Below are 22,611 nucleotides of genomic sequence, written 5' to 3' on the forward strand. Positions count from 1 at the left end.
CCAAAAGCTTTCCTGAGTTACTAGAAAGCAGCGAAAGAAAATTCATCCCACAACGCCATCTGTCGCGCAGGCATGAAGGCACACCATCGCGCTTTCCTCCTCGAATGTGGAATCTCGTCGGAGAGAAGGGATAGGGAGCCTTGGGAGGGAAGATGTTATCTCCATGGAAAGATCCCTCTTCCGTGCGCCAGCGTCCGTGCGTGGGATCTCGTCGAGCACGAAAAGCAAATTACACTTCTGGCACATCCTGAAAAAGTCCCAGAGACTGAAAGCTTGGGACGAGGGACGTTGGGATCTTTTTCGGATGTCCGAATGAAGCCGCGTGTTCGCTGGGAAGGGAGCCTGCGTCTCATATGGTGAAGGGCGATAGCACATTTATTAACGCGCGGTCTGCATTTGTCTTGGATTATGGCCCAAAGGTCGCTGGGTTGCCAATTACCGCACTACAATATGCTTATGGTGCCAAAAACCTGGCCATAATATAGCCTTGAAATAAGACATTGTTACGGATCTTATGAGAATGCGTGGCACCCCACTGCATAGTATAGCACATTTCTGAACGAACACATTTATAGCAATAATATGTGCAGATTTGAGAACATCCTGTGAACATCCAAATATCCCGAAGTTGCGTCTCTGGGATGTTCGCCAAATGTGGAAAAACTGGCACAAACCATAGTCGCCAGGACGTACACGCGACGTCTACGGGTTCTCTGCAATGATCCATGGGATATCTAAACATCCAGTTTGGGATATCAGCTGGACATCTCCTAGACGTCTATGGTTTACTGGGAGTTGCATGGTGAAAGTCAATGTCGTAATCCTGTGCGGAATGTAGTTTGTTAGTACGACTTAGTTCGCGCTTGCTTTGCATAGAGACACCACATTCTCTCCGAGAGAAACTCGTGCCCTTCAAGCTCCTGAGGATGGGATAGCCCGGGAGCCATCTTTACAAAGGGCTACTGAAAAACTAGGGCTGCCGGTAGAATGGGGCAGAACAAGGCCGGGCCACACAACTAATAATATGTAAAGAATTACAAAAAAAAATCTTAGAATAAGGGAAGCCACATTTAAACGTGGCTTTCTTGTGACTGATTGATTTTTTGCTATAGTAGTTCCAGACTACCAAGTTGGTGGCGCTGTTGTACCATCTGGCGTCATTTGTTTGTAAATAGGGATAGGTGTATTAAGAGAAAGATTAAATGAAATTAATGGTTACCGAAGGTCACCGCAGGTTACCAGAGGTAATTAAAGGTAATTAACGACAATTAAAGGCAAATTGAGAGTAATTAAAGAAAGTAAACGTAGTTAAAGGAACATACATGAAATTATTACATCAGGTAACCCGCGGTTACCTTCGGTAATTAAAGGGTAATTGAAAGTAATTGAGGCTAATTAAAGGTTAATTTGACTTACATGGAGTAATTGAAAGTGTCGAACGGAAGTCAAGTATAGACCGAAGGTGGACAACAGTAAGTCAGGTTAGACCGGAAGTGGATACCGGAAGACAAGTATAGACGGGAAGTCGACAACCGAAAGTCGGGTTTAGACCGGAAGAGGACAACCGGAAGTTTGGTTTAGACCGAAAGCGGATACCCGGAAGTGAAGTGTGGACCAGAAAATGCGCTTAATGCTAACGGATTTCTCTCGCATTTATCGCTAAATCGCCACCGAATCTGTTTTTCCCACGCCCACAATATGTTTGGAATTCATGATTTCATTTCACCACAGTGTCGCCAGCAATGAGGCAGAGTGTCGCCCCAGTTGATGAAACTCAACAATCATCATCATTACATAAAGTTGTTGTTGTTGGAATTCAGTTCCTGGTGTTAACAGGACTATTCCTATATGAAGGATTTTCTGTACCAGGCAAGCCTGCACTACTCCACCTCATCTTGCTATCTTTTCATCAGCGCTCATAATGCCTACAGGGATAAAAGCGTACAAAGAACGCCAATGCCTTACACGTTGACTACGTACCTTAAAGCGACTAAAATCTTCAAGACAAAGCGCGAATTGCTGCAGAAGCGCGACCGCCATCCTCACACTTCGACTTTTCGTAACAGACGGATTATTCCGCTGACGCGACTGGCGGAAACGCTTCCACTTCAGTGGATTGCAATCTTCCACGGACTGCAAAAACAATAGCTTCAAGTCGGAGGTGCTATACCAAGTTACCACGGTGCCTCTACATCCGAGGACATATTCACAAACATTTGAAATCACACGAACTATTTTGGAACGCGGATGGGGAAACATGTCCTACGGCGCCGAAACGGTGTAGGTGTCGCATATCATTACTTCAGTTGGGAATGATCGTGTCTCATTCGTTCGCGTTAGGCCAATTCATTCAATTTGCTTCTCATTCCTCGTGTTGGTGCAGTCTGTGCCATACACGTTGGGTCTCATCAAATCAATTGGAAATCAGCGTTTCTAACTGATATCGATTAGACCAGTTCCATGAATTGGTTTCTTATTCCCTGGGTGTGGTCTTCGCCACACACCACGGTGGAACGCAATGTCGCGGAGGCAGAACTCCAGTACTGCAGTCTTATACTTATGCATTGCATTAACATCACTGTGGAATCAATACAGCATTGTATGTCGAATTTCTTACAAGAACAATTCTTTCTTGTACTTCGGGTACAAGCCGACATATTCGGACAACTTCAAATGATGGCTCAATTCTTGTTCTGTGCAAACAACGCAGACAAACAACGAGTACACTGCGTTCAAAAATAAAACACCAAAATATCGCGAAATTCTCAGCGTCCTGTCAAATTGAAGCTTCGAACTACCAGCACAGCACACACATGCACAATGCCGACAAACATGTCTGTATTTGACGTCGCGGCAGCAAAAGAAATACTGCCTGCCAATGAAATACCGAAAGCAAATGTGAAAAAGTAAATAGGGTGATCTTGAGCGTACAATATGTACATTTGCAATGTCAAGTGATTTTTATGTGCTGTTCTGGGAGAAAACGTTCGCAAAATAATGCACTGTCAAGGCTAGAGGTTTCGGAATCTGGCCTCCTAGGGCACGTGTGCGCCGCGACGCGCTCGGAAAGTGTGCGGCGATTTAGGAGCCACCTTCTGCCCCTGCGGAGATCAAACTTTCTGTTACTTCTCTCTGTCCCGTAGAGGGTAACCAACAGCGGCTACGGAACCAACGCGCCTTTTTCCGATTTTTCTGCGAAACTTCGAATTGCACGTTCACGTCGATAGCCTAGAGTGCTTGCATGCGCGCTCTACAGCGCGGCGCACTCACAGCGCCATCTGAGGACAGTAAGAATTACTCAAAAGTTCCCGCAAGTGACAGAGGATGGCACTTGCGGCGCCGTTCCAAGTAGAGTCACTGTATCGAGGGTAGAGTACCGCAATCGCTCCGCGTCGTCTGCTCCGGCAGCCATATTGCTTCCAAGCCGCCGCGGAGCGCGTGTTAGGATAGCTGTAGTTCAGTGTTACATGGCGTTGATTTCGCGGCTGTGCACCACAACTTTTGTGACTTCCTGTGGTGGGACTCGGCTAATACTTAATGAAGAGGGCACAAGCGTCTCTACAGTATCATTTATTGTATTATGTAGCTAAGAGACGTATTATTTGGCGCGTGTTCGCCGTTGTAAGGCATCGTCCAGTCTCGTTTCCGAGAGAGCATTTTTTTTCTCTCCGCAGAGCATTTTTTTCCCCTTTTAGTTCACTTGTTTTGTGGAAATAAAACTATAGTGCTCGCCTGTGCAGCTTTAGATTGACATAAATAACCTCCACCAGTTTTATTATCATCTTTTCGCAATTAAATTTCTATTTCACACGTTCAATGGCTATGCGCATGCCAACGCTTTTTCATGCACATTTAAAGTGCTGTGGATTGTTCTTCCAGTCCCCCTCTCCAATGCAAGCAGTTGATCTTCCATGAGGAGTAGATCGAGAGCTTCAGTTCACTACATTCCGTCTCAGCCTTTGCTCGTTCCTTTTAAGAATACGATCTTGTCGAAGGAACCATCTCATGGCTTGTCTGCAGGTTTGACCTGTACATATATCCTCGATGCTCTGTTCACAGAAATTTGTGACTGTGGTGTGTTCCTCGGCAAAGTTGATTCACTCACAATTACAGCTCAATATTTCTGAATACATAGTTTTCATAAGATTACCTGAAAAGGTGAATATCTGCATGTATTTCGACGCATTGCCTTCCTCCACTTCCCCTTGATCCTATACTAGGGTGTCATCAACTTCAGTGTGCAAGTCTTTTGGTGACTCCTAGGAGAACTCTGCGTGCGAAGAACGGGGGATAGGAGCTTTCCTCAGCCTGATAGGTGTCCGGTATGCAAAAATGCTACGGACTGCCATCCACTTCAGCTTCTTCCTATCGATTCTCCTTGTCCTCGAAGTCGTCGCGTGTGAAGTGGTCCTGAGAGTGGCGTTTTGTTAGCACCGCAGAACAGAGAACGCAATGGGAAGATCCGAGAAGCACTACTTTGATACGCCCGGCTGTTCTTCGCACAGTTTAACTGTTATTCAATAGACTGTGCAAAGGCTTTTTCCGGCCGATTCTGTGCCGATCGACGCGTCCCGTCACTTTTACCCGTCAGAATGCAGAAAAAGGCTTTGTCTGACTCTGTCCCGTTGCTGCACAACATTCAGGCATGGTTGTTCGTAGTTCCTCAGCTCTCTGGGATCCATTTCACGTACAAAAACGCAAGAGCGTCCCACGAACGTACACGCACATGCGTCACAGCTATTGCGTTCCGCGTAGACCCGCCGGGAAGTTGGAAGCAAAGAGGAGGAAAGGGCACCACGTGACGCGCCTCGGCGAATGAGCGAAGCGGCGGCACGGGGAAAGCGAAACTCTTCCCCCGGGTACAGTGACTCTAGTTCCAAGTAGTTCCCGAAGACGGTCACTGACAGTGGGGGTACCTGTCCAATGACAGTGATGCGTTCACATGTTTTTCAACTACTTATTTCCCATGTGGATGAACACACTTCCTTTAACATGACCACTACAATCACCCGTTCCTGCTGTGTTCTCGCAGTGCTATCTCTAGTAGTGAACATTTTAAGCTCACCCATAAAACCCAGTGGCAACATTTAATCAAATTAGAGTCAAATGAAACTATTGGTGAGATATTGACAATGAACATTGTCTTTCCCATGTTGTTGATGACGAGTATTTGCCGTTGGTTGCATGCGCCACAGTTCGCATCTGGGTGTATTTCTTTAAATACCTTTCGTTATAGCCGCCCCACGCAGATTGTGGAAGGCACATATTGGTCAGACTGGGTTTAGAAATAGAATAAATACAATAAATTAGCAATAGTGCAATAGTAAAAATGTGTTTTCTGTATAGTCACTCTGCTTGCTAGCATTATTTTCAGGATAGGAAGTGCCTGTTGTGTGGGCCAGACTGTAAGACCAGATAAGATAGGGGTGCTTTATTCTATGAAGAAGGCTTGTCACACCACAAGATCACTTTGACGATGAAATTACTGTTACATAATTAAGGGGGGGTATGTTTAATGCTGATAGAAAAAAAATGAATTGAAAGGAATGCGAGAAAGACACGGACGAACGCTATGCATCCTTGTCTTTTTATTGTTATCCGGTAGTTGCGGCACCTTCGTGTGTGTGATTCAGGGAACCGTTATTTTGGGGGGTTCGGTCGGGGCTCGGGTTCAAGGATATTGGTTCAGTTCGGGTCTAGAGCTGAAAATAAAAGTTTGAACCGGTTCAAGTGGGTTCACCGAAGCTAGCAATTTTAATGCACTGATATTACCGTGCAAACTGCAAACGTGATTTATATCGAGTTAAGGCCGAGTACTCTCTCCAAAAAAGAAATTTCGCTGACAAGTGTAGTACATTGGTACAGGTGCGGGAAATAGTTAAGGCAGTTTTACTTACGGACTTGAGAAGTGCCCTGTGGAATGTGATTAACCCCGTGTGCGGTAGCGTCTTAGTGCGTTGTATCAAAAGATCGTGTGCCAAGCATAAAATAATCGGAGATCTTACTTTCCTATGGATCCAGTCACACGTCGGTAGCGGCAACGAAAGAGCGAACCACATAGCATCCTCATCACACCTGGGCTGCAGCACTTGCTTACCAATTCCGGACTACACCGACAGATATACGGACGTAAAGTCCTGAAGTAGTTGAAATTCGTGAACCTGGGATACGGAACATCATGCAAAATCACCGACCCCTTCCTCCCATGAAAGGCTTCCCCCGGGCCATGAAAGCCATGCTCCATAGGTAACGCACAGGATCTGCCTTACTAACTCACAACTATGCAAGACTGGATCTGGGTATGATGCAGTGATATGATGCGGTTATTGTAATCAACCTTGCGGGGATTCTTGAGGTCACCACATGTGCTGATAATTGCCAGAGCTGAAAGCTGTTGGCCATGTGTTGCATGCACTGGGGTGTGTGGTTTTCAATAGTAAAAGTGTACTGCGCGCAAGGTTTGTCTTTTTTTTCTGCGAGGCTTTGACAGCAGGGGGACTGTCGCGGAAGGAGTTTCTACTGGTCGAAAAGTAATGTATTAAACTAATCTTCTTGTTCTTTCACGCCTCGTTGTATTTTCCCTGCGGGTGTGGAGGACGGGCTCCCGAGTGTGGGACTGTTGTCCTGGAACGGAGGCACGGGGTTCCCACAATTGGCATCCAACGTTGGGACCATGCTCGTCCGTCTGGCTGGCGGTAAAGGCGTGGCAAGGTTTCCTTTTGTGTGAGTTGTGGCTTTTCCTTTTTGTTATTGTTGCTGTTAGTATCATAGTGGGTCACCATAGCGTTTTTATCCGTTTTCTTCTCTCGTTTTTGCGGCTTCTTTTTCTGCTAGGTTTTCCAGTTCCCGCCTGCTGCCCACAGCCTCGGAGGAAATGCACCGCACCCAGCCCGGTTACTGGACCCGTAAGAAGTCTCGGAATGTTGCAGATTCCCGATCGAACTCGGAGGGAACGCTAGTGCGAGATGTCCCGGTGCCTGCCGCATCAGGAGCGCCGGCTGTGGGGAGAAGGGGGGGGGGGATATGTTTAATAGAGTGAGACAAAAAAAAACCGGAAATATCAGCCAGGCTATTGCCAGCTTGCTATTCAGAAAAAGAAACTGAGAAATAAACAAAAAGAAAGAAAAAGAAAGGAACCGAGAATAAACAAAAGAAATAAAGGACGCAGGCACGCAGTGCAGTGCAGTGTGGGAAGAAGTTACTTAGAGTTCCTCCGCGTGAAGGTATGTAGACTATGGTATCTGTAGTACAGCATTCAGACCCCACTGTAATGGCAGGACACCTGTCAAGCATGACGGAGATATGCTGGTTGGTTGCGCAACGCTTTGATGCCGGGTTCGTTCCGCCGCAGCAGGCACAAACGAACCTGCGACTGAATTTACCGGTCCCTACCTTCTCAGAGTGTACCGATGAGAAGTCGGTCGCAGACTTCTGGGATTATATTACCGTCTATTAGGCTGGGATAGGAATCTCCGACGAAACGCTTATAGAACGCATCCTGCAGGTTGCCTTGATCAGAGACGCCGCTCGCTGTCTTCGACTGCAGTCGAGGTTTACGTCCGTTCAGGACTTTCAGCAGCGGCTGAGGAACGAATTTCTTTCCCCGGATTACGAATCCTCGAAAAACTACATAAGCGAGTATCAGCATCCTGAAGCTCTGCAGATTTCGTTCGGGCCTTACAAAAACTGTACAGTACGGCTCAGCAGTTTGCTGCAGAAGCGCAACGGGTTGCACGGGCTATCCGTCAGTGCCACCCCCGCTTCCGGCCCTATCTTCGAATCCGTCGCTTCGACAGCCTTGAGGCGATGGCTTGTACTATACAAGGCGTCTTTCTGGCGGAACTCGAATATCGGCCCTCGCCGCCGCCTGAATTGGCGTAAGAACCACGCTGCGTGTGGTCAGCGGGAGCAGCTTCCGTTGAGCGCCTACCTGCAGTGCCACTGGATGAGCAACCCCGTAATTCTTACATTGCGGAGCCATTCCGCCGAGCACTTGATCCATCCCGTTATGAACGGAGGATGATCCCCGAAGGACTGGATCTTGGTAGACCCACCCTGCACTGTAGTCGCGGTCAACTCTGGTTTCAGCTGGCGAAACCCAGGTAAAGCAACGGGAGTGGCAACGTCCGCCGCGCCCGCAGCCCCATACGTCGGCTGTCTGTTGGAATAGATTTTCGTCGGGGCTGCACGCACCGAAGGTCGAACCTCCGTAATGTACCAACGGGAAACGGCCGCAGCCGACGTCAGTGAACGCTGCCTTAAAGGGCCTGGCGCATCCGTCGCGGTTGATTCCGAAACTATAGTGCCGTCCGACAATAACGCCGAAAATCCGATGAGAATTAGTGGAGTTGTTTCTGTGCAATTAGGTGTAATGCGATGGTAAGAGCAGACGACGGATGTCGAGAGTGTACCGGAATTCTCACTCTGGAAATTCTCACTCTCTCACTCTGGAGAAAACGTCACTCGGACAAGGCCAATCAGTGAGTGGTCGGAGGGTCTTTTGCGACCCACCGGCGAGCAGGAGGGACGGCGTTTGCAGGTCGTGGAAAGTCTGCGATCGGCTTGTGGAATGTTGTTTCTGGTTAGCGTCGAACGTGCTTTTACAGCCAGGAGCGTCACACCGGATTACACGCAACAAGGTCGCGTCAGAACTCACACTGGTAAGCGAATGTCGGCGTATCTACCGGGAACTTTTTATTTAGTATATCACTCAGTAATTGCGGTGCGAACGCGGAGCAGACGAACTCGGAGACAAACGCCTGCGCTGCGCTGCCATTCGCGTGCCTGGCTTATGTTATAATGATGTTACTATCGCTGGAGCTTCCTTAGATGCAGAGGGAGAACGAATCTCTAAAACTCGTTTATTTAATAGTTGTTTTTGGTCCAATCAGGGAGCGGCTGGAGGGCCCTTGGTGCTACAGATTAAAAACGACGTGGGGTTTTCGGATGGGCTTGTGCGTGAGGGCATGCGCTAGCATGGGTTTTAGAAGAATAAACTAGTTGATCCCTGGGCGTTCCTTCTTCAGCACACTTTTGGTGCCGAAACCCGGAGGCGCTCGGCCGGGAAGGATCGCCTGGAAATCGCCCCTATACCTTTCACTACAATGAAGTGCCTGAAGCGTGCACGAGCTCGAGTTCGTTCCTACCTCACCCGCACCATGGCACGTCTCATGGAACTAGTTTGCCAGCAAGATTCCCCTTTTGAAGCCATATAAACTACAGTGGAGTACCTGGTGATGAAACGTTAATCGCTGTACGACCTAGACCGGGAAGTACTGCAAGAAATCCTCGAAGACCGAGCTTCCCGGTGCCTTGCAATACGTGTAGCATGCAGGCTTCTGAGACGGCCTCAGAGTGCCCTGCCTTCTGGCCAACAGCATTCCGTAGGGCAAAGACCATTTCCCAAAACAACTGGTATGACACGTCTCCAAACCATTACGGTTTGGGCAACGGGACCACCAGGAAGGATACCAATTTGTTTGATCGTCGACGCTGGCAGCCCGCGAACTTTTATCCGGCTCCAGCTCCTCAGGAAATTACGCAGCAAGATTATGGGGGAGGAATATCTCTCAGTGTTCTCAATCGCCTCAATGCCCCACCCGAAGAGGTATCACTGCGAGCGAGTTGAACTCCGCCCTGAAGCCTCCGCCTCCACGTTCCGACGATCGTGCAATGTACGATAGTTAGTGGACAGCCGCGCATCGTGGGTCAATCAGGTGACCACCGGAGATAGCGTCACACACTTGTTTTTTTTTTCGGCCTCCCACGCAGTCTGCTGCACGTTGACAGCGTCGTCAGCGTCGATATTGAGTGAGCCACGGAAACCGCAGGTGATAGCGGCTGCTGGGCGGAAAGCACTCTTTCTTGCCGCCCAGCGGCAGCCCGCAGGCGGTTTCCGCACATGAGCACCGCATGTGGGTACGGGTCTTAGAGAAGCGTGACAGCCGTTATGTAGTTCCAGTCATGGTCTAGAGCAATGGACTTCCTCGACAAGCCAACGACAGGCAACGGCACTTCAATGCCTTCTATCGCAGTTGCGACGACTTCGCACTGCTCCGCAATTGCTCCATGAGTATGACTCCGCTTTTCGCGAGGACTTCAACGAGCGTCATGCTGAACGAGTGACGGATCTTACCGACCAGTGAGAACGTATACTACATACCTCATCACGCTGTCGTTCGGCAAGACGCTGTCACCACCAAGGGTTCACGCGAAATGCTGACTTGCTGCACCTTCTCCTGTTGTTTCGCTCCACTGCGATGGTCCTGACCGCAGACAGCAGGAAGGCGTCCCTACAGATATTGATTCGACCGCCGCCACGCAGCGTGATGGTGGTGGTACTGCTGAAAGAGTTCGCCGTTGTCGGCCTCACAAAGTTAGGGAACGTCACGTCTAACGCTCTGGGGGAACGTGCGGCCTGGGCCGACTTCTAAGGGAACTCTGCTGACATATGTCTGACAGCGTCCGAGGAAAACCCAGGAAAACACCCAGCGTTGTGTCATGTGGCCTGTCTTAACAGCAAAAGCGAAAGCAGAGTGATCATAATGGGTTACAATATCTCGCGAAGGAGCGAGGGTGACCTTTCTGTGTCCAGCCATCCTATCTGCGGTGCAGTAATGTTTGGAGAGCTGACGGACTGGATTATAGATATAGACTAGACTATGACGGACTAGATATCGATAGGCAAGACAAGACTGTAGAAAGAAGCACGCAGACAGGTCTCGAAGACGACGACGAAGACAACGATGAGGTTTGTGCGGAACGACTTCCGTCATTGTCAGAGTCTCTAAAGATATCATTATTTCTTGAGATTTCGCTGGTCCCGTTAGGGCAGGCATTGAAAGTATGCACTCTAACGGAACAAGGATTAGCCCTGAGCCGCTTTGCACGTCACCTGCTCCTGTCTAGCCCTAGGACAACAACGAAATAACGCATGGTAGTGCTCCAACAAGCCCTCGGTCTCGTCGTAGACTACTGGGAAGGGCTCCCTCGTGAATGTTTGCAGGGCGCCGTTATATCCGACAACATCCCCCATGTTGCTGACTATGACATCATACGGTGTAATATCACTGAACCTAGTGACGACATCGTCTTTTGCTGTATTTACAACACCAGTCGCTTCCGAAAACCTGGGCAGTACCCAACTACCTGCCTAAACATGTTCCTTTCCATCTTTGCCCTTGTTTGATCAACTGGTCGGTCGGCATCGATGCAGGTGAGCTGATCAGTAAGCGCCGAACTACGATTACTACTACGTGCTCCGACAGCTAGGGGTCCACAAGCGGAAGTGGAACAAGATCCTGCTGTCAGCGGGTGGGGTGGATATCCCGAGGACAGGTTTCAGTTCCCTAGGGTCGGTTGGAACAAGGAACTAATGGCACAGTATGCTGTGGACGTCTTGGACGCCGTCCTTCGTTTCCACCTGGATAGCGTCAACATACACTCCCGATTGAAAATTTTTCTGATGGACCACCAGAAAATTTGACGGACCATCGAAATATTCTGATGGCATCTAATGGACCATCAAATCCACCTTGATGCTTCCTGGTGGACCACCAAACCGCCCTTAGTGACACCTGAGAGACCAGCAGACCGTCCCTGTTGGTGCCTAATGCACCAGCAGACTCTGTCATTGGTGGTACCTAATGAACCGTCAAAGTTCCGTTGGTGATGTCTGGTGGACAACTGGATTGCATCTGATGGTGCTGGTGAGCTCCTTCTGCCACTTTGCGCCGCCGCCTTGCACGTTCATCCACGTGTATAGGTTGTAAGTAGTTCCCAGGATTTTAAAATATTTATACATGTTAAAAGCTCAAATATACACCTCCATGATGGCATAAAATAGGTGCACTCTGTAACTCATTCGTCCTCAACCAACAAACGCATTTTATCTGTGGACATATTTCATTCTGCCGGACACTTGTACCCTTACGCCATTTCCTGTTTCACGTCGGCGTTCGCAACACACGTGGTTGCAAGTTGTCAAGTTGGTTGACATGTTGCGGATGGAATATGTGAAACTCGGTGTGCAAAGGTATTGATACTTTTCGGAAGGTTCTTCGGACTGAACGCATTTGGTAGAGAACCAATCCACACGGACGCGAGAGATGTTTCTGAATACGGTAAGGCTTAACACGACCGCTTCACAGTCACTCATAACCTTTGTTTGAGGGAGTCTGTTGATTGAATTGTGTATTATTTTCAGTCTGCATTCCATCTTGACTAGTAATGAGAAGTGTAACAGGATCGATCAATTATTCCGTCCGAAACACAGGTGAGCTCATGTTATTGTGTGTGCAATGAGTCGTTGACGACGTGCGTCTATCTGTCTTGCAGTTCCGCGCCGTGGAGATTGGCCGTTGATCTGTGATGCATTAGGAAAGAGTATTACGTAGCTCTCTCTTGACACCTGGGCTTTCATTACTCTGTCATGAAAACTTCGTCCTTAGCTGTATGGTCTTGCTTTGGAGATACACAACTATTCGGCCACCTCAGGCCTGGTGGACCATCAACTATGAGGCCTGATGGATGAGCCATCAACCATCAGTATTGATGGGCCATCAAATCTGGTGTTTTTTTTTACCCTGACGGCTTGATGGAGCATTAGGTTGATGGACCATCAACCTAATGGTCCATCAAGCCATCAGGGTCAAAAAACCTACCAGATTTGATGGTCCAGCAGAAAAATTTTCAATAGGGTGGGTATTGTCGGTCGATTCGTACGGACTTCCAAGTGATGGAGACACACTGGTTGATCTCCTAGACAGACTGAAAGAACTGTGTCATCTAAATGCCCAGGGCGGACGTCATTTTAATATTACATTGATGCTACCCGGTAGTGCAAGTCTTACGATGAAGCATTTCAATATTTCCCTCCTTCGTGGTAAGATGGATTAGTACTTTTTCGATACGAAGGTTCCCTCATTCTACACTGGGAAAAATTCAATGCAAAATTCTTTCAAGTAACTCACATCGGAGGTAATTCGTGAAACCCAGGGTAACGAGGTAAAGTGGCGCTCTATGAGTTCTGTACATCCAAATTGTGGAAACCTAGGGACCCTCCTAATTGCGAAGCATATTGGGTTTTCAATGGAGTAGGTAGCGTATTATATTTCGCCGAATCTGTGAAATCCTTCAAATACAAGTTTTCGAAAGGAAGGTGCGTCCGTGTCTACGACATCGACTTCGACGATTTTAACGCATGCTGTTCGTCGCCATTCGAACATGATTGTGGGCTACGCAAGATTTGGAATGCCACCCTTTAGTGGAATAAAGCAGGGGAGAGGGCGTCACGTAAATAAAAATGGACTGCGCTGTTGTTCACTCTGTTTGAATGCATATGTTATCGTCATTCAGTAACGGTGTGAATAATCATATTATTCTCTGCATTAAGGAATCTGATATCAAAAGGATGAACCACAGTTTTTCTTGTGCTTCTCTGCCATATGAGTGCATGTGGATATGGGTGTGTGTCAGGGTGGTAGACCGGCTTCCACTTCACCTCAGTCTTGTGGACAGTGTCACGACTGTAGCTCAGATGAGATGAAATCGCACGAAGAAAAGAAATAGATAAATATATGTATAACTAGACATAACGATACATATGAGTTTGCAAATGATGACTAGATGATATAATGTTCAGGGAAGGACCTCAGGAGGAACGCTGCCACATTTCGAATAGAGAATGTTGTAGTCCTGGGCACTGTCCTGATCATACCCATTATGACCACGCCAATCTTGGTCAGTCACTAAGATACGTTACAACTTAGTAAATCAAAAAGAAGCCGAACCTTTTTGAACGCACGCACAGTATGCGTTTATGTCTCAAACGTTGCCTTACCATCACTGGACAGCTGTTTGCCTTGCAAGCTGTAAGATGGGACAAGACAGAACATTAGACCATATAGCATATAAAAATATTACTGCCCTCATCCTACAAACGACAAGCAGGCCAGCATTGGGCAGCTATTGAAAAATAAAGTTTAATAACAAGGACCGAGTGGTAGTAACAGTGACAGTATTATAGAGCTATGATACAACGGGTGTAGATGATAACTAGAATGAGTAGCCAAAAGGCGCTGATGCAACAAACATGACAGTGAACAATATACCGTGATAGCTACAATGACCCAGTAAGAAAACTAACACAATGCAGCGATTTATGATATTTACAATGATTGAGGAATGATCGGTAAACAGATTAGAATACAAACAACAATGTACACTGAGTTTCACAAAATTTTACAAAGAGAAGCTACACATAAGAAAAGAAGGCTGAAACGATCGTCACACATGCTATGAAAGAGAAACAGAGACCAGACAAAATCAAACTAACGTTGGGTGAAAAACACAAACCCATTGCGAACAGCCAACACCTGCGAAGCCAACCACGTGGAAGAAAACAAACTGACGCCTAAGTGGTGCAATTCTTCTGTCAGGAATTGCCGAGCATGGACACGGAGCAAGGCGACTGTTCCCAGCACAGGAAGTAATTGCCTGCGACTCAACAGTGCCCTATTGCGGACTCGGCAGAGTGAATGGAAGCCGATGAAGTTCAATAGCCGGCAGAGCCGGTGGGTTGGGGACCGGGACGTGACACGTGGGGCTCCCCACTCTAAAGGACACCGCAGGGAGAGACTACGGGCAACACGAGACAAGAAGATCCGAGAAACATGGCAGTTATAGAAAATATGGTGGGAGATTTCCTGATCACCGCAAAACACACGAGGAACTGGCGGTGATGGCCATTCGACGCACCCTCTCCATGGTAGGCAAGGCGTCCCACCAGACCTGCCACATCAAATCGCGCATCTGTCGCGCAAGGACACTAAACATGCGACTGCGAAAAGGGAGACGCAAGTTGGAGAATCGAGTACGTGCTTCCTGCTCTGGCAGTGCAAGGCGCTCGGAGACGCGAACTGCGAGCACCTCCAACAAGTCCCTGTCGCGCAATAGGGGCTGAGCCTACCGAAAAAAGGGGATGTGAGAAGCATGGAGCTGGTGGGGCCGCACAGCTCGCACGCAAGCGGTGAGCGGTGGGAGGTCGGGAAGGAAGCGTGAGTGCGTAGACGTGAAGTAGACTACCAGGGAGTGTGCGGAGCACTCAGTATCCCGCAACACTCTGAGCAGGACCTTCGCCGCCAGGAATCGACACATGAAAATCTGGAATGCTCCAGCACCCCCTAGAGACAGGAAGGCGGAGCGTTGGACGGTTACAACAGGTTGCTTGCCACGCCAGAGAAAAGAGAAGAGGATGGCATTGAGGCAGTTAAGAATACAGGTTCAGTTGCAGTAATAATAAACCTTTTAATGGACAGAAGGCCCCAAGTCTCGAGCTCCTTGTTCGTTGGTGCCACGCCCCACGCCCCAGACTGTCGTCGTTGCGGCTCGCGGTCCCTTTTATTCCCTTGGTCACATTACCATCTCGTCGCTGGAGCCCTTCTTCGTCCACCCTCCTGACTCCTCCCCTCTCACAAGTTGAGGGTGTTGAGCATGTCGAGCGCCACTTGGTGGTGATTCGCCTCGGGAACGGAGAGAGCACAGGACCAACACTGCACAGCAGCCACTTGCCACGAAGTACAACCTGTGCATTCGAGGCTTTGCCTGATACGTTCCGCGGATGACCAGCATTTATTCACTGCCAACTTCCCCCAAAACAACACACCTAACAACCCGAAACAACCCCGGATTCGCAACAGGAAACACCCGCGTTACCCGCCACTCTTAATGCAACCGCGACAACATATCACCGACCACGTTGTCTTTGTCGCGTATGTACTGTAATCATAGCTGGGCGAACTCACTCATGAGGGCCTCACCCTCACCTCACGCCTTTGAGGTGAGGGTGAGTGAGGGCAAGCCCGCGATCAGGCCATCCGTGAGTGCACTCATGAGGTCCTTACCGTCATGAGGTCTCCTGTGAGTGCACTCATGATGTTTTGCCCCTCATGAGACCTCCTATGAGTGCACTAATGAGGTTTCGGCCCTCATGAGACCTCCTGTGAGTGCACTTCTGAGGTCTGAGGGGCGCCAGGTCTGTGTGAGTGAAGTCACTGGTGAGGCCTGAGGGGTATCAGGTCAGTATGAGTGCATTCAGAAATGAGGTTAAATGACGCTTACGAGACATGGACATGGTTCCAGCGATCCAGCTACCGGCAGGGTGCACTTTAAAGGGCTGGTGTGCACGTATTTAGCAATTTCGTCTACGTCGCGCTTGGAACACAGCCAAGCCCCCTGAACTGACGGATTAGTTGGTGATATAGTTCCAGCGACCCAACTGCACGCAGTGTGCACTTTAAAGGGCTGGTGTGCCCGTTTTTAGCAATTTCGTCTATGTCGCGCCGGGAACAGAGCAAAGCGTCCTCAGCTGACTGATTGCTTGGTGATATGGTACCATCGACCCACCTACACGCAGTGTGCACTTTAAAGGGCTGGTCTGCCCGTTTTTAGCAGTTTCGTATATGTCGCCCTGGGAACAGTGCAAAGCGTCTTGGATGACTGATTACTTGGTGACATGGTTCCAGCCACCCAACTACCGGCAGGGTGCACTTTAAAGGGCTGGTGTACCCGTTTTTGGCAATTTCGTCCACGTCGCGCTGGGAACACAGCCACGTGCCCTGAGTTGACTGATGACTTGGTGATATGGTTCCAGCGACCCAACTCAGGCAGGGTGCACTTTAAAGGGCTGGTGTGCTCGTTTTTACCAATTTCGTCTACGTCGCGCTGGGAACACAGCCAAGTGTCCTGGGCTTTGCTGGACATGGACGAAATTGCTAAAAACCGGCGCACCTACCCTTTAAAGTGCACCCTCTCGGTAGTTGCGTCGCTGGAACCATACCACGAAGTAATCAGTCAGCTCAGGAGACTTTGCTGTGTTCCCAGCGCGAAGTAGACGAAATTGCTAAAAACGGGCACACCAGCCCTTTAAAGTGCACCCTGCAAGTAGTTCGGTCACTGGAACCATATCACGAACTAATCAATCAGCTCAGGACGCTTTGCTGTGTTCCCAGCGCGACACAGACTAAATTTGTAAAAACGTGCACACCAGCCCTTTAAAGTGCACCCTGCCTGTAGTTCGGTCGCTGGAACCATATCGCCAAGTAATCAGTCAGCCAAGTAATCGCCAAGTAACGAAGTAATCAATCAGCTCAGGACGCTTTGCTGTGTTCCCAGTGCGACATCGACGAAATTGCTAAATACGTGCACACCAGCCCTTTAAAGTGTACACAGCCGGCGGTTGTGTCGCTGGAACCATATCATCAATGCCTTCATAATTTAATTTGCGCACGTCTGGTATGCGTCATTTGACCTCATTTCTGAATGCCCTCATACTGACCCTACACACCTCAGGCCTCACCAGTGACTTCACTCACAGAGACCTGGCGCCCCTCAGACCTCATGAGTGCACTCACAGGAGAGCTTATGAGGGTAAGACCCTCAGGACTTGCGTTTGTGAGTGTCGTGAGGGTGAGGGCAAGTGAGGGCATGTGCCCGTGAGGGCCGTGAGGGTGAGGGTGAGTGGGGGCATGTGCTCATGCGGGCCGTGAGGGTGAGGGCGGCGAGGGTGACGGCGATTGAGGGCATGTGTCTGTGAGGGCCGTGAGGGCGAGTGAGGGCAATGGCCCATGAGGGCCGTGACGGTGAGGGCGAGTGAGGGCCTATGCTCGTGAGGGCGGTGAGGGTGAGGGCGAGTGAGGGCATGTGCCCGTAAGGGCGAGGGTGAGTGAGGTTCACCAAAATGCCCACCTATGACTGTAATTCGATGACGTGCTGCTGCAGTGCTAGAGCCCCGCGTGTCAAAAGCGCACTGGAGGGAGCGGTGCGAGTCAAATATGTAAAATGATTGTGATCAGTGCGAACCTTAACTCGTGTTCCGAAAATCCAAGTGTCTAGCTGCCCCAGTGCCCGAATGATTGCGTAAGCGTTCGTGTGAATCGTCGCCGAACAAAAAGAACTTATTCTCATTTTAGTTTTCTTTGCTGACAAGTGACCTCCAGTTGGCGTATAACTCATTATTCTTGTTATGACCTGATTATCTGCTGTTGCGCATCGCTATCTTGTTTATCGTACGCTACAATCAGGTGATGCTGCGCGTCCTTTCCCCCATGTCTGCCTAAAAAGGACCGAGCATTCAAGCCGGGTGTTCTTTCCTTGATAGCTGTTCAGTAGTGTGCGAACGCTGTTCGTCGTACAAGCATGTACGGTACTGAATAAAGAAGTTGGTACACGACAATTCTCATCTTAGTTTTCTTTGCTGACGAGTGACCTGTAGTGGGTCGATCGTGCGCCAATTGCAATTCCTCGCTTCTGCGTGACTGAGGCAACACCAACTGTCTCTGCTGTTTACTGTTAACTACTTCTTCGTGAAATAGCAAGCCATGTTCGATAACCATCCCATGTGTCTGGTTTTCCCCTTGCCTCCAGGCGTCTAGAAGTGATACATCATCTCGCTGCTCCCTAGCAAAGCCGAGCTCCGTAGTTTGTACAGAGGCATCCAATTCGTCACCGCCTTCAGCTTCTTCCGAATCCACCTCCTCTAGCTGGACTTGCTGTACCAATACATGTGCCCCAGAACTTATGTCGGCCTGACTTTCAATAGCAAAGACCTCATCGGCTTCCTGTCTAGCCTCGCTTGCTACTTTCCTAAGTTCCTCCAAGTCTTGTTGCGTAATCAACGCTCCCACATCATACGCTAACTCCTCCGTGATAGCACATAACAACCGACCTGGCTGGCTTACCTCTCCCTGGTTCCCCTTAAGACCAATTCCCACATAGCACAAATCAGCTTCAACGGGCGCCCCGAAAGCTCCAGTCAACTGCCCTTACCACCTCTTTCTAGCAAACACTCCGACGGGACATCCTCAGGACGGAGTACTGTGACGTCAGTCCCCGAATCGACACTATAGCGGCTATTACTTTACTGCCTACCGCAATATCTACCCAGCTGGCGGGATCCTGGGTGTCCACATCCGTCATCTGCCATACCACTTTACCAACTAACCTTCTCGCACCGACGCCTGTACCACCGTCACCCCTCTGCGTCCTCCACAATTCCGGACACTCCTTACGCATGTGCCCCATTCTTCCACATTCGAAACAACGTCTATCATTGGCACCCTCACGCATACTGTTCCTGGCGAGATCTCTGTGAACCCGACCACTTCTCCCACCGTCTCGTCTAGGGGACCCCCACCTAGTAACACTCATGGGCCTGCGACTTTCCTCGACGTTTTGCGCTGCGGCAACAATATCTTTAGGGCGCAGCCACTGACTAGTTTCTCCTTGCACCAAATGTACTAACATTTCTTCAGGCATGACTTCCTTCAGTTTGTCTGCCACTATTAACTCCTTAAGTTCCTGAAAAATCTTCACCATACGACTCTCTAGGTAGTAACTGAAAAGCGTTTCTACCCTGGAATTAAACTGATTCCACGTTTCATCGTTCGATTTCACCGCTGTTGGAAAGAGTCGCTTGTACGTAGTAGCTGTCAACCTCAACTCCTTCAAAATTAAGGATTTCACATCGGCATACGGCAGTAAACCAATAGTGGTTTGCGAAGCCACAAAAGATCGCATCTGCTCATTTAGAAAATGTAGAATAACCGCACCCTGAATCGTCTGAGAAATTTCAAGCGAGTCGAACAAAGTGTCCACGTTACGGAACCAAGCAGGCACCATAGCATCTAGACTGGGCATCGGAGTCAACACTGACCTTAATTCCGCTGCGAATTCCCCCATACGCGTTCGCGCCGCTCCTACAGTGCTCTCGCCCGCAATCATGCGGTCAACGGCATTTGTTCTTACTGAGTTTTTTTCCACCTCCTGACGTGCATGTCATGTACCCTAAGTCTAATTATGTAAATTTTTGCGAACTGAACTCGGAAATCTGCCAAGTAAAGGTCGCTTTTTTTTTTTTGAGAGCGTGCCGATTTTACTCAAATTAATGATAATTGACAGGAATATCGAGGAGCTATCGTACCCGATATTCTCCCCCCAGCTATGCCGGGCAGAGTTGATCCAGCGCTTGCATTCCGCATGCCTCGACATACATTTCGTCAAGATGACGCATTAGTTCATCGAATGCGCCTCGATGTGGCTTTTACAGCGCAGTGGCGTTGCCCCTTGAGACAAGTGAACTCTCCCCAATGCTGTCCCTGCGGTGCTGTAGAAGATCTAGAGCACATTCTTCTTCATTGCCCACACTATCTACTTCCCCAACCGTACTCTCCGGAGCCCTTAACGAGCTGGACTGTCTCTCTCTCACAAAAATTGCTTGGTGGCTGGCCACATCCAGTCCACCAACGCTCTGCCCTCAAATCTCTTTTCACCTAACTGGATATCATATGACTTCGATCGTTATTGTGAAAAGGCTCATAATTTCATTCCCCGCATCACCATCGGGGTAACGTATCGCCCCTGGCGATGAAACTCCCCATTCATCATCTCACAATAAAGTTGTTTGTTGTTGACAGTATGAGCAAGCAAGCACCAGCATCAAGCTCAAGCAGGTTCCGTTACGAGCTCAATAATATTTTAAATGAAGCTGTATTTGCACCTGCGCCTGTATTTGCTTGTGTGTGTGTTAAACCACAGATGTCTCTACATTGCTGGGAATGTGTGCCGCTGCAGTGATTCATCCAGATCCCCTACACCCCCCAACAACCGTAGATGTTTAGCGACACCCAAACTTTTTTCCTGTGCACACCCCACGCACACACACACAGAATGGGCCGTTGCTACTTCAGGTGTAGACACATGTCGGTACTGATACATTAAGCTGTTACGACATATATGCTATGGTGACCCCCCACACAATTTTTTCCAGGATTCTGGATAAACCACTGTACCTCTCACAGAGTCTGTTCTGCAAGCCAACTCCCTGTAAATGATATGCAAATTGTATCCTTTGTGTGTTAGCTTATTCGTAAATTGCGCGACTTCAGTTATACCTTACAGACATTAATGGGAACGTCCTCGGTCGGCCGCCACAATTTGACAGGAGCTGGCCACTCAGCGCGGCCCTCCTCCTGAGGGCATGGCTTGAGATTTTTCATCCCAGATCGGCCCTGAGAAATGGCTACAGCTCTTCTCAGTATGCACAGTGCAATATGTTTGACAATGACGGTTCTCGTCAGCGTCTGGAACACGCAAAAATAAGAGCGCACCTTGAAATGTTATTAAACACATCAGCCATGTAATAACACGGAACTGGTTTCGCAATATTCGAGATGATGTCTAGCTCATTTTCCTGAACGTGTCGTTGCACTGTGCTCTTGCCTATCTGTTATCACGTTTTGTGTCAGGATTTACGACCATATAATGATATGCCAATGCAAACCTTTGCCTAGAGTGGCGCTATGTCGTGGGTATTTCAGTTCTTCTTGTGGTAAAGAAGAAATGATATCGCGCTTATTGTGTCCTCTCAGTAAGAAGAGCCCATGCAACGTGTTCTATTCATGCGCAAGACAACGGCAATTTCCCAAACTGTTTTTACATGTTATATTTATCGTTGTGATTAAACATGATGTTATCATTATGATTTCTGTAGTGTAGCGATCATGATGATAACAACAAAGGTTTGTTCTCTTCGAATGCAACTCTGACCGTGGGTTACGAAGCCGCGCAAAACGAATGTCAGTGTTAGCGCTATGCCTACACAACTGCACAGGAGCATCACGACGACGCGCCCACTGTCTGTACCTCTAACACAGTTGCCTCCACCTTTGGTTGAACATTCATAGAAACTACCAGGTGACATCACAAGAAATGCATCGGCGCAATGCAAACTGGCAGTAGTGCATGAGACGTTTGGCCATCACAGGCAGACTTCGCAAGATTGCTATTTTACTGGCGGTCGCACGAATGAGAGCTGTTATAAAATGGAAAGGGTCCACATAATTCTAGCGCCATTTTTCGGTGCTACAGAGTCAATTTTCGTTGCGTATAGTTTACTGTAACCAACGTCTCGGATCTGCTATTATTCCCACCCAACGCAGTGTTGCGACACAGGTGATGCAGCTTGCTAGTATGTAACGAAAACCTTGCGGTGGTCAGGAATCCCTGTTAACGTCGGCTCACTGCGCTTTCTCCAGAAGTCCCAAGTTCATTATGTTCGTATTACACAAGAAAGCGATATGTTGATAGAGGGGTCAGCTGAAGTCCTGCTGGCCGTTCAATGGGACCCACGGCGCCTATTCCTAGGGCCAAAACGCAAAATAAAATCTGAAACCAAATGTCTAATCTCAAAACCTCTGATCTCAAAGTCGAGCGCTTCAGAATTCCCCTTGAAAGTGTAGTATCGCAGCCTCTACCAGCCTCCGAAGCATGCATGATCCGATTGCCGCATTCAAACTCCATCGGTCTTTTGCCCAATTTGCACAGCGTGTTCTTCTTCTTTCTTTTTGTTCACATAACTCTGTTGGCTAGTTCAGCGTGGTGCTGTCTTTTGTTTTTCTTTTGCGGTCAAACGTAACTAATTACAAAGTTGACACTAAAACTAAAACATAAAAAAAAAACGATGAGAGGGGTGCTAAAACAGAAACAATGCTGGAGATGCAAAACCGCTAAGCCAGGTTTCGCTTCAACTGCCTCTATCGTTGATATATCCGGAAG

The sequence above is a fragment of the Ornithodoros turicata genome, chromosome 1 (assembly GCF_037126465.1).
Source record: "Ornithodoros turicata isolate Travis chromosome 1, ASM3712646v1, whole genome shotgun sequence".
Classification (NCBI taxonomy): Eukaryota; Metazoa; Arthropoda; class Arachnida; order Ixodida; family Argasidae; genus Ornithodoros; species Ornithodoros turicata.